The following is a 13,317-nucleotide window of genomic DNA, read 5'->3' on the forward strand; positions in this document are numbered from 1 at the left end:
CACTGGAGTGTCAGCCTGGATTTATGTGCTCAAGTCTCTGGAGTGGGCACTTTGAACCCACAACCTTCTGACTCAGGCGAGTGTGCTACCCACTGAGTCACAGCTGACACACCATGAAACGGGAAAGTGAAATTACACAGAAATATACTGAGGTTTCAACATGGAAACAGGCCATTCGGCCCATCCAGTCTGTGTTGGCGTTTACCCTGCTCACGAGCAAGTGGTTCTAATCACATTCACCCACCAGGTTCCCCTATCCCTTCATCCCATTTTCCTTTATCCGCCTCTCCAATCTAATTTTCAATATTGACATAGTTTCTGCCTCAGCCACGAACCCTGGACGTGGATTCCAAGCCCCACAACTCTCTGTGTGATGAAGTTTCTCCTGCCCTCTGTTCGAAATCTCTGGCATTTAATCTGGTCCCTCGTTCTCGACCCCTCAACTACTGGAGATTGTCTGCTCCAATCTACCCTGTCCCATCCCTTCAGAATTTTCAACACTTCTATTACAGGAAACTTTGTGCTATCCGGCACCTACGGGACCGAGCTGCTGCCGTTGCCTCAAAACTTCCGGACAGACCAGCGTCAATGTTATCAGGTAGGAGCTTTTCATCTCCGTATCTGACAACAAAGACTGTTGCTTAGCAACAGCTTGTCAGCACTCGGCCCGTGGTTTGGAAGCGTCTCTGAAGCTGTTGCTAAGATACAGAGACACCTTCCAGAGCCTGCCGTATCTGACCACAAACACTGTTGCTCAGCAACAGCTTGTCAACACTCGGCCCAGTAGCTTGGAAGCGTCTCTGAAGCTGTTGCTAAGCGACAAAGACGCTTTCCAGAGCCTGCCTGTGAAAAGAATGCTAGGAGAAGAAAAAAAACCTAACCAAAATGGCTGCTGGTTTCTGCCGTTAGATCGAAGCTGCCGGACATTCAACCTCCGGATAGCACAAAGTTTCCTGTATATTGTCCTGTAACATATGCTGCTCTCACGAAAAAAAGCAATTTTTCCAAATCTTTCTCCGCATTTGCATTTCCGCATTTCCGCACTCCTAGAGTGTGGAGCCCAATACGGCACACAGCATGCTGAAAACTCCAATCATAAGAACATAAGAAATAGGAGCAGGAGTCGGCCATTTGACCTTTCGAGCCTGCTCCGCCATTCAATAAGATCGTGGCTGATCATCGACCTCAACTCCAGTTTCCTGGCCCGATCCCCATATCCCTTGTTTCCTGTAGAGTCCCAAAATAAGAACAGATGCCTGTATTGGCTCAGGATTCAGTAAAAATGTGATGGCAGCAGTTGGGTGATTGAGTCGGAAACATTGTTGCACAGTCTGAGTAGGAAGGTGGGCCTGACTGCCATTGCACCTCCTGTGTGGCCAATTGGTCATGGCTCTGCCATAAATAGTGGATTGACTGTTGTAACTTTTGATTACCAAAACTTGGAACAGAAAAAAATTAAAATACCTGTAAGTTAGCGGCCTCGGAGGCTGCTGAGGGAACCTGTCTCCTGCCCCGCTCATCAGCGACTAAGAGGGGGGGGGCCCTAATTAACTTATTGGAGGAGCCTAACACCAGTTACAGGCGTCTGCCTGGGACACCTATAAAATGGGCCCCGCGAACTTAGCAGCGGGACCAACACCTGTGCAGACTGGCCGTAGACCGTCCTACTGCTAAATCAGTATGTTTTACCCCCCTTTAACGCCCGGAAAATGGGCGCAATGTATGTCAACTTCTACTCCCCGAATGCTTTATGTCAAAATTGTAACTTTCAGGCCGTTTTGGTATTTTCGTCTTCTACTCTGTGCCATTTCTCTTGATTCCTGTTCGGTACAGAAATGCAGCCCGAACCTTTTCCTGTCTCTCTCTCTCTCTCTCTCTCTGCTGTAAAGTGCGACGGCGTTCTTATCATTCAGGAGCTCTGAAGCCACAGTTGCTCTTCAGGTCCAGAGGTCTCAGACCACGGACAGGCTTTTCCCGCCGATAAGAATGCTATTTTTTCCTGTGCGCTCTTGATGGTTTTCCCACATTTAATTCTTGTATTTCCCACAAGAGTGCAAAAAGAAAAGAAAGACTTGCATTTATATAGCGCCTTTCACGACCGCCAGACGTCCCAAAGTGCTTTACAGCCAATGAAGCACTTTTGAAGCGGAGTCGCTGCTGTAATGTGGGAAACGCGACAGCCAATTTGCGCACAGCAGGCTCCCACAAACAGCAATGTGATAATGACCAGAGAATCTGTTTTTGTAATGTTGGTTGAGGGATAAATATTGGCCCAGGACACCGGGGAGAACTCCCCTGCTCTTCTTCAAAATAGTGGCCGCGGGATCTTGTATGTCCACCTGAGAGGGCAGATGGGGCCTCGGTTTAACGTCTCATCCGAAAGACGGCACTTCCGACAGTGCAGCCCTCCCTCAGTACTGCACTGGAGTGTCAGCCTGGATTTATGTGCTCAAGTCTCTGGAGTGGGCACTTTGAACCCACAACCTTCTGACTCAGGCGAGTGTGCTACCCACTGAGTCACAGCTGACACACCATGAAACGGGAAAGTGAAATTACACAGAAATATACTGAGGTTTCAACATGGAAACAGGCCATTCGGCCCATCCAGTCTGTGTTGGCGTTTACCCTGCTCACGAGCAAGTGGTTCTAATCACATTCACCCACCAGGTTCCCCTATCCCTTCATCCCATTTTCCTTTATCCGCCTCTCCAATCTAATTTTCAATATTGACATAGTTTCTGCCTCAGCCACGAACCCTGGACGTGGATTCCAAGCCCCACAACTCTCTGTGTGATGAAGTTTCTCCTGCCCTCTGTTCGAAATCTCTGGCATTTAATCTGGTCCCTCGTTCTCGACCCCTCAACTACTGGAGATTGTCTGCTCCAATCTACCCTGTCCCATCCCTTCAGAATTTTCAACACTTCTATTACAGGAAACTTTGTGCTATCCGGCACCTACGGGACCGAGCTGCTGCCGTTGCCTCAAAACTTCCGGACAGACCAGCGTCAATGTTATCAGGTAGGAGCTTTTCATCTCCGTATCTGACAACAAAGACTGTTGCTTAGCAACAGCTTGTCAGCACTCGGCCCGTGGTTTGGAAGCGTCTCTGAAGCTGTTGCTAAGATACAGAGACACCTTCCAGAGCCTGCCGTATCTGACCACAAACACTGTTGCTCAGCAACAGCTTGTCAACACTCGGCCCAGTAGCTTGGAAGCGTCTCTGAAGCTGTTGCTAAGCGACAAAGACGCTTTCCAGAGCCTGCCTGTGAAAAGAATGCTAGGAGAAGAAAAAAAACCTAACCAAAATGGCTGCTGGTTTCTGCCGTTAGATCGAAGCTGCCGGACATTCAACCTCCGGATAGCACAAAGTTTCCTGTATATTGTCCTGTAACATATGCTGCTCTCACGAAAAAAAGCAATTTTTCCAAATCTTTCTCCGCATTTGCATTTCCGCATTTCCGCACTCCTAGAGTGTGGAGCCCAATACGGCACACAGCATGCTGAAAACTCCAATCATAAGAACATAAGAAATAGGAGCAGGAGTCGGCCATTTGACCTTTCGAGCCTGCTCCGCCATTCAATAAGATCGTGGCTGATCATCGACCTCAACTCCAGTTTCCTGGCCCGATCCCCATATCCCTTGTTTCCTGTAGAGTCCCAAAATAAGAACAGATGCCTGTATTGGCTCAGGATTCAGTAAAAATGTGATGGCAGCAGTTGGGTGATTGAGTCGGAAACATTGTTGCACAGTCTGAGTAGGAAGGTGGGCCTGACTGCCATTGCACCTCCTGTGTGGCCAATTGGTCATGGCTCTGCCATAAATAGTGGATTGACTGTTGTAACTTTTGATTACCAAAACTTGGAACAGAAAAAAATAAAAATACCTGTAAGTTAGCGGCCTCGGAGGCTGCTGAGGGAACCTGTCTCCTGCCCCGCTCATCAGCGACTAAGAGGGGGGGGGCCCTAATTAACTTATTGGAGGAGCCTAACACCAGTTACAGGCGTCTGCCTGGGACACCTATAAAATGGGCCCCGCGAACTTAGCAGCGGGACCAACACCTGTGCAGACTGGCCGTAGACCGTCCTACTGCTAAATCAGTATGTTTTACCCCCCTTTAACGCCCGGAAAATGGGCGCAATGTATGTCAACTTCTACTCCCCGAATGCTTTATGTCAAAATTGTAACTTTCAGGCCGTTTTGGTATTTTCGTCTTCTACTCTGTGCCATTTCTCTTGATTCCTGTTCGGTACAGAAATGCAGCCCGAACCTTTTCCTGTCTCTCTCTCTCTCTCTCTCTCTGCTGTAAAGTGCGACGGCGTTCTTATCATTCAGGAGCTCTGAAGCCACAGTTGCTCTTCAGGTCCAGAGGTCTCAGACCACGGACAGGCTTTTCCCGCCGATAAGAATGCTATTTTTTCCTGTGCGCTCTTGATGGTTTTCCCACATTTAATTCTTGTATTTCCCACAAGAGTGCAAAAAGAAAAGAAAGACTTGCATTTATATAGCGCCTTTCACGACCGCCAGACGTCCCAAAGTGCTTTACAGCCAATGAAGCACTTTTGAAGCGGAGTCGCTGCTGTAATGTGGGAAACGCGACAGCCAATTTGCGCACAGCAGGCTCCCACAAACAGCAATGTGATAATGACCAGAGAATCTGTTTTTGTAATGTTGGTTGAGGGATAAATATTGGCCCAGGACACCGGGGAGAACTCCCCTGCTCTTCTTCAAAATAGTGGCCGCGGGATCTTGTATGTCCACCTGAGAGGGCAGATGGGGCCTCGGTTTAACGTCTCATCCGAAAGACGGCACTTCCGACAGTGCAGCCCTCCCTCAGTACTGCACTGGAGTGTCAGCCTGGATTTATGTGCTCAAGTCTCTGGAGTGGGCACTTTGAACCCACAACCTTCTGACTCAGGCGAGTGTGCTACCCACTGAGTCACAGCTGACACACCATGAAACGGGAAAGTGAAATTACACAGAAATATACTGAGGTTTCAACATGGAAACAGGCCATTCGGCCCATCCAGTCTGTGTTGGCGTTTACCCTGCTCACGAGCAAGTGGTTCTAATCACATTCACCCACCAGGTTCCCCTATCCCTTCATCCCATTTTCCTTTATCCGCCTCTCCAATCTAATTTTCAATATTGACATAGTTTCTGCCTCAGCCACGAACCCTGGACGTGGATTCCAAGCCCCACAACTCTCTGTGTGATGAAGTTTCTCCTGCCCTCTGTTCGAAATCTCTGGCATTTAATCTGGTCCCTCGTTCTCGACCCCTCAACTACTGGAGATTGTCTGCTCCAATCTACCCTGTCCCATCCCTTCAGAATTTTCAACACTTCTATTACAGGAAACTTTGTGCTATCCGGCACCTACGGGACCGAGCTGCTGCCGTTGCCTCAAAACTTCCGGACAGACCAGCGTCAATGTTATCAGGTAGGAGCTTTTCATCTCCGTATCTGACAACAAAGACTGTTGCTTAGCAACAGCTTGTCAACACTCGGCCCGTGGTTTGGAAGCGTCTCTGAAGCTGTTGCTAAGATACAGAGACACCTTCCAGAGCCTGCCGTATCTGACCACAAACACTGTTGCTCAGCAACAGCTTGTCAACACTCGGCCCAGTAGCTTGGAAGCGTCTCTGAAGCTGTTGCTAAGCGACAAAGACGCTTTCCAGAGCCTGCCTGTGAAAAGAATGCTAGGAGAAGAAAAAAAACCTAACCAAAATGGCTGCTGGTTTCTGCCGTTAGATCGAAGCTGCCGGACATTCAACCTCCGGATAGCACAAAGTTTCCTGTATATTGTCCCGTAACATATGCTGCTCTCACGAAAAAAAGCAATTTTTCCAAATCTTTCTCCGCATTTGCATTTCCGCATTTCCGCACTCCTAGAGTGTGGAGCCCAATACGGCACACAGCATGCTGAAAACTCCAATCATAAGAACATAAGAAATAGGAGCAGGAGTCGGCCATTTGACCTTTCGAGCCTGCTCCGCCATTCAATAAGATCATGGCTGATCTTCTACCTCATCTCCACTTTCCTGCACTATCCCCACATACCTTGATTCCCTTAATATTCAAAATCTATCGATCTCTGTCTTGAATATAATCAATGACTGAGCCTCCACAGCCCTCTGGGGTAGAGAATTCCAAAGAGTCGCCACCTTCTGAGTGAAGAAATTTCTCCTCGTCTCAGGCCTAAATGGCTTAGATTATAGGTTAAGGTCCTGGACTGGGGCTGGTGCCCACAACCAACAACAACAACAACTTATATAGTTCCTTTAACGTAGTAAAACGTCCCAAGGTGCTTCACAGGAGTGTTATCAAAGAAAATTTGACACCGAGCCATGTAAGGAGATATTAGGACATGTGAGCTAAAGCTTGGTCAAAGAGGTGGGTTTTAAAGAGCGTCTTAAAGGAGGAAAGAGAGGTAGAGAGGCGGAGAGGTTTAGGGAGAGAATTCCAGAGCTCTGGGCCTAGGCAGCTGAAGGCACGGCCGCCAAAGGTGGCATAAAGAAAATCGGGGATGTGCATGAAGCCAGAATTGGAGAAGCAGAGAGATCTTGGAGTGTTGTAGGGCTGGAGGAGGTTACAGAGATAGTGGGGGGAGGCGAGGCCATGGAGGGATTAGAGAACAAGGATGAGAATTTTAAAATCGAGGTGTTGCCGGACCGGGAGCCAATGTAGGTCAGCGAGCACAGGGGTGATGGGTGAACGGGACTTGGTGCGAGTTAGGACACGGGGCAGTGAGCACAGGTGGTGATGGGTGAACGGGACTTGATGCGCATTAGGACACGGGGCAGTGAGCACAGGTGGTGATGGGTGAACGGGACTTGATGCGCATTAGGATACGGGCAGCAGAGTTTTGGATGAGTTCAAGTTTATGGAGGCTGCAAAGTAGGAGGTCGGCCACGAGAGAATTGGAATAAAAACAGAAAATGCTGGAAATACTCAGCAGGTCAGGCAGCATCTGCGGAGAGAGAAACAGAGTTAACGTTTCAGGTCGATGACCTTTGGTCAGAGAATTGGAATAGTTGAGTCTGGGGGTAACAAAGGCATGGATGAGGGTTTCAACTGAGAAGAGGCGGGGGCGGAGATGGGCGAAGTTACAGAGGTGGGAGTAAGCAAAGTTGGCGAACCTTCTGATTCAGAGGTAAGTATGCTACCACTGGGCCAAACTGGGACTGGCATAGAGCTTACCAGTTAGGGAGTGCCAGTTGCTGGAGCTGGCACAGATGACTGAGATATCACTCCGTTCAAAGCCACATCCATATCACTCAGTTACCCCACCCAAAGGACACAGCAAACAGGTTTAGGCAGCCACTGCAACAACACCTGAGGAGCCTGCCGTCGTAGGGCCATTAACTGAGGGGCAAGACACTGAAACCCAGCAAACATCCATCTCAATTCCTCCTCACACTGGGGAGGAGGAATTTATTACACAAAATAGGGTTGTATTCCCTGGAATTTAGAAGGTTAAGGGGTGAACTGATTGAAGTTTTCAAGATATTAAGGGCAACTGATAGGGTAGATAGACAGAAACTATTTCCGCTGGTTTGGGAGTCTCGGACTAGGGGGGCATAGTCCAAAAATTAGAGCCAGGCCTTTCAGGAGCGAAGTTAGGAAACACTTCTACACCCGAAGGGTGATAAAAGTTTTGGAACTCTTTTCCACAAATGGCAATTGTTAATTTTAAATCGGAGATTGATAGCTTTCTGTTAACCAAAGGTAGTAAGGGATATGGGCCAAAGGCGGGTATATGGAGTTAGGTCGCAGATCAGCCATGATCTCATTGAATGGCGGAGCAGGCTCGAGGGGCTAAATGGCCCAATCTCCTTCCCCCTGACCCCTGATCTCCTTCCCCCGACCCCCAATACTCACGAAAACTGACACAACGATGTGAAGGCTGCGGGAGACCTCATGTTACAGTTGCTGAATTGAGCCTCAGGCTGATTAGCCCCCTTTGGGTCTGCCCCGACTTCCCTTACAAAAGTCTCATCTTTTTATCCGACAGTTGAAAGGCCATTACCTCCTCCTTTACTCTTGGGTTTACACGAACATCAGCTCAGCATTCCAGAGAGTGGCTCTCATAACCAAAGTTGTCCTTACATGTACAGAAGAGGTAAACATAGTCCTCAAACAGATAGCTGGTTTAAAAAAAATGTCTTTGTTCACGGGCTGTGGGAGTCACTGGCATGGCCAGCATTTATTGACCATCCCTAATTGCCCTCGAGATGGTGGTGGTGAGCCACTGCAGTCCTTGCGGTGAAGGTACCCCCCACAGTGCTGACTTTGTTGTAGCGGTTTGGTACAATTGAACAGCTTGCGAGGCCATTTCAAGGGGCAGTTAAGAGTCAACCAACATTGCTGTGTGTCTGGAGTCACATATAGGTCAAACCGGGTAAAGACGGCAGATTTCCTCCCATTAAAGGACATTAGTGAACCAGATGGGTTTTTCCAACAAGTTTCATGGTCACCGTCACCGCTACTGATACTAGCTTTTCAATTCATTCCAAATTTATTGCCATGGTGGGATTTGAATCTCACGTCTCTGGATTATTAGTCCAGGGTCTTCTTGGATTACTAGTACCAGTAACATAATCACTATGCTACCGTTCCCATTAGAAGGTTAGAACAACACAACACCTTACATAACAGTAGATATTGACTTGCAAAAGGGACTTCGTAATTCGAGCCATGTTGTGACATTCTACAGATAGCACCTATTTCAACAGATTCTGCAGAAACTGCTTTTTAACCACAAAATGGAGTCCTGAATATAAAATGGCTTCTTTCATAAAACCTATCCAACTAACATTTCTAACACTCCCCGTGGACACTCGAAACCCTGCGAACAATGGTAGACAGGAAAAGACCCTCTGGTCCATCCAGCCTGTCCTACACAATTGTGCTTCCTCGTATATCACAGTAAGAAAGAAGGACTTGCATTTATAGAACATCTTTCATGACCACCGGATGTCCTAAAGCGCTTTACAGCCAATGAAGCGGAGTCACTGTTGTAATGTAGGAAACGCGGCAGCCAATTTGTGCACAGCAAGCTCCCGCAAACAGCAATATGATAATGACCAGATCATCTGTTTTTTAGTGATGTTGATTGAGGGATAAATATTGGCTAGAACACCGAGGACAATTCCCCTGCTCTTCTTCGAAATAGTGCCGTAGGATCTTTTACGTCCACCTGAGAGAGCAGACGGAGCCTCGGTTTAGCATCTCATTCGAAAGACGGCACCTCCGACAGTGCAGCACTCCCTCAGTACTGCCCTGGGAGTGACAGCCTAGTTTTTTGTGCTCAAGTCTCTGGAGTGGGGACTTGAACCCATGACCTTCTGACTCAAAGGCGAGGGTGCTACCAACTGAACCACGGATGACATTATATACACTCCCCACCCAACCTCCTGGATGAGGCGAGAAACCAGATTTAAAACCCTGCGATAGGATAGCGCTGTGGTGTTTGCAGAATGTCCCCAAATCTAGAGTGTCATAGACTGCACACATGTAGTCTTGCACGATCATGCTACAAGGCTGGAGCCCTCATGAATCACAAAGGAATCCACTCTTAATGATGTCCAGCTGGTCTGTGGTCATCAGCAACAAATCATGCAGGTCGTTGCCTCACCTTTCTAACAATGGCCATGATGACTTTATCTGAACACATCATCATCCATTGCTTGACCCTGCACAACAAGCACAAAGTTGGCTCACTGGCATGGCCGGCATTTATTGCCCATCCCTAATTGCCTTGAGAAGGTGGTGGTGAGCCGCTGCAGTCCTTATGGTGAAGGTACCCCCCACAGTACTGACTTTGTCATAACGGTTTGGTACAACTGAGTGGCTTGCGAGGCCATTTTAGAGGGCAGTTAAAAGTCAACCACATTGCTGTGGGTCTGGAGTCACATACAGGCCAGACCGGGCAAGGACAGCAGATTTCCTTCCCTAAAGGGCATTAGCGAACCAGATGGGTTTTTACGACAATCCGGTAAGTTTTATGGTCACCATTACTGATACTAGCTTTTTAATTCATTCCAAATTTATTTAATTAACTGAATTTAAATTTCCCCCAGCTGCCATGGTGGGATTTGAACTCACGTCGCCTGAGATTATTAGTCCAGGTCTCTTGACTTACTAGTCCAGTAACATAGCCACTATGCTCCCGTTCCCATTAGAAGGTTAGAACTACACACGGCTTTCTTACACAACAGTAGATATAGCCTTGATGGTACCTGTGCGGAATCCAAGTTCACCAGCTGAGCACAAGTACAATCAGATCCATGTTTCCGTGAGAGTGCCGTCATTGAACAGACCATTGGAATCTTGAAACAACGATTCCAATGCCTCAACAGATATGGTGGACCTCCTCCACTACAGCCCAGATGGTGTAACACGTTCTGAGACTGCCTTAAGATATTCTCTCAGGTACAGCAGTGCTGATCACTCCAGTAAGTGATCTGAGTGAGTGCCTTATATTTAGGAACGTGCCTGTACTGTTTCAATAGCGTAATTCGGAGGTTTAACAAAAGAACCTCCTTTGTGATCTGAACTGGGCATTGTGTCTCTCACCAAGTGCCCTCACATGTACTTCTCCAAACTTCTCCAACTTTCTCCAGCCTTCTCTAATCTTCTCCAACCTTCTCTAATCTTCTCCAACCTTCTCTAATCTCCTCCAATCTACTCAAAGGTAGAATGCGAAACACTTGGTGAAGTGAGGCCAGATACAAATTGCTAAGACGCTCAATTTCACAGACCAATGCTCGAAGCTAATGTCATTGACTTAACTCAATCTCACTTTCTTCCTTTAAATGGGAAACAATAATGAACCGCACCTCCTGCCTGTTTTATGGGCTGAATGGCTTGTTTGTGGCATGCCTTCTCTCCAGAGAACTTCTACTGATAGGAGTTGGCTTCCTGCATCTTTAGCTCCCAGATCCAGGCCAAGTGCTGTGTGTGTCCTGTGGTCCTTTATTGAAAATCAGACTGCCTCCCCAACATGGGTTTTCATTTCTGTTTACTCTAGAAGGAGACTGGGGGGCGGTGGAGGTGGTGGTTGGGGGGTGGGGGGGGGGCGGGGGTGTCTCTGACTTTCTGAGTAGGGATTCGCCAGCATGCCTGTCAATCAAACTGACTAACTGCTTTTCCAGGAATGGGGTTGGGGAGTGGGGGGGCGGTGGGTAAGGTTAAAATCGCCTCCAGAGATGACAGGGGCTGGGAATGAGTTACACAGGTAATGATGGAGACTGGGAGGGCTAGAAACTAGTTGGTGCCCAAACAGATGCCCGAAGCCCACCCGCAATTGGGAGCCTCACCTAAATATTCCAGGCGAGTTCCTGGTACAAAAAGAAAATACTGCAGCTGCTGAAAATCTGAAATAAAAACAGAAACTGCTGGAGAAACTCAGCAGGCCAGGCAGCATCTGTGAAGAGAGAAACATAGTTAACGTTTCAGGTCGATGACCTTTCGTCAGAACTGGAAAAAAGCAGGAAATGGAACAGATTTTTAAGCAAGTGTAGGGGCTGGGAAATGGGGGATGGAATGAAAGAACAAAAGGGAAGGTCTGTGATAGGATAGAAGGCAGGAGAGGTTAAGAGACATTAAGTGATATTCAAGGTGAGAGGAGATGGTAATGGGACAGGTTAAGAAACAAAGGATGGCTCTAGATGGGGTGTAAATTGCGCTGGCAGAATGAAAGACAGCTGCCATGTGGGAGAGAAGAAAAGACACAAACAGAAGGTGTGGGTAAAAAATATATATAGGATAGGGGCCGAGGTTATGATCTGAAATTGTTGAACTCTATGTTGAGTCTTGGTACTCCTGGTCCGAGAATCTCTGCTCAAGGCAGCCCAATTTCTGGAAAGGGTCCTTCAACGGGCATCAGCATATTTGTAAAGTCTGTGGGTTGTTTAGTTAATTAATGCACAGACTCCAAGAGTAACTTAAAACAGGACTTTACTATTCGAAGGTCAGGGCGAATCTGCCCAATAACTCCTGGCACAACACTTATATACTGGTGTGGTCACCGTCGGTATTACCGTATACAGAAGCCAAACAAAGTAGTGCCACACCTAAAATAGTTCTCTTAAAGGTGAACGGTTACATACAATAGTTCTCTTAAAGGTAGACGGGTACATACACTACAATCCTCCCTTTTCAGCTTACAACATACTTATTCCCCATTAAACATAACATATAATCAACTTCATGTAAAACAATTCACAGATATAGTCTCTGCGGGAAACAGTTCACAGATTCAGTCTCTGCGGGAACAGTTCACAGATTCAGTCTCTGGTCTTGACTCGGTCCGAACAACATCTCTGTGGTGTAGCCGGTTCACATTTCTAGCGTGACTCATCCAATAGTCTTTCCCTTGGCTTAACAGCTTGAACTTCCGTCCTGCTGAACCAGCAGTGCTGACTTTTACAAACAGCTGGACTGCCTTGGTAATTTTTCCTACTTTCCAACTGATTTGGCCCCCTTCGTGGGGCCCACGTGCATGATCTGATAGAAGTGATAATGATTTAGATGGTTATCGTCTTCTGCTTCGTCTTTTTCTTTTCTGCTTCTTGGAGACTCTCGGGGCTCCCTTATCCGCTGCCAGCTGTAGCGCCACCATCTCCCTATGTTCCTTAGACTTTAAGTGCTTCATCCTGATTTCTGCACTTTGGGAGTTTTCATCACAAGCTGGGCAGACCAAGTCATCGTAATATTCCGTGTCACTCAACAGGTCATGGTAATATTCGGTGTCGTCCTGAGCTAGTCTAGCGAGAGGGCCTGCTACTTCTTCCGTACCCAACTGGACGTTAGCCGACTGTTGTTCCCTCCCTAGACATCTTTCCTGAAGAGACTTCTTCATGCGTTCATATTCATCCCGCTCTTCCTGGGTTTCCTGCAAATCCTTCACTAATGACCTCGTTTGTGATTTCAATTCTTCCCCTTCCCTTGGGGATTGCTTGATCAGGCTATTCAATCCTTCTACTGGAGCAGCTGTTTCAACATTCTGCTGTTCACATTGACGTGATTCAGCGTACTTTTGGCATCCCTGTAAAATCTGTGTTGCAACCTCAGCTATTTCCATAACTTTTGAGAGCTCCGAACTCCTTCCCTTTGAAGATTGAAGCTCGTGTTCAGATTGTTCCCATTGTAGAGTCTTGTCCTTCAGCATATGAAGGAGTTGGCTGACCGTTAACTCTTCCACGGGAACACTGTGGGTCAGAGTCTTCTCCATTTCATCCACCTTTTCCTCCAATGCTTTCACCTTCTTTTCCTCTTGTACTTTGGCTTCCAGCGCTCGGAGAAGTTGCGCCTTG

Source organism: Somniosus microcephalus, chromosome 28 (genome assembly GCF_052327205.1).
Source record: "Somniosus microcephalus isolate GS21.2 chromosome 28, FLI_Smic_1.0, whole genome shotgun sequence".
Classification (NCBI taxonomy): domain Eukaryota; kingdom Metazoa; phylum Chordata; class Chondrichthyes; order Squaliformes; family Somniosidae; genus Somniosus; species Somniosus microcephalus.